Here is a 537-nt window from a genome sequence, read left to right on the forward strand (position 1 = left end):
CCCTCTCCCCTCTCTATCACCCCATAAAACCTCTTGTCACTTTCCCTCGGGGAGACACTGCTTTGGAGAATAAACCCAGTGCTCCCCTTACTTGAGCCAAGTAATAAAACTCCTATTGATCAAAATCTGCATTCTCGTGGAGAGTCGTTTGTTGCTTGACAGGTGAATGAACCCTGTTTGTTTTTTTCGGGTAATAAATATGAGAAATTAAACAAACAAACAAAAAAACCCAGACTTGACGCTTTCCCATAATAACAACAAAGAGTTCAAGTAAGAATTCCACAGCTTGCCTTCATCTGTGGCAGATTTGCATGAATCATTTTCAAATAAAGATAATAACTCAGTTGGTCTTGTAGTCCAAACAAAATGTGCTACTTCAGGAACATTCTCTTCCTATGTGGACTTTGCTGCTGAGTCAGTGTGAGACCTTGAATAAGTCTCTGTTTGTTTTGTACCATTCAGATTTCCTCGTCTGTAAACATTAAGTATCTACATTCCCTAAAAGTAGTCCTGAATGAATGTTATTTAATGGTGCCA

This window comes from Nomascus leucogenys, chromosome 9 (genome assembly GCF_006542625.1).
Source record: "Nomascus leucogenys isolate Asia chromosome 9, Asia_NLE_v1, whole genome shotgun sequence".
In the NCBI taxonomy this organism is placed as follows: domain Eukaryota; kingdom Metazoa; phylum Chordata; class Mammalia; order Primates; family Hylobatidae; genus Nomascus; species Nomascus leucogenys.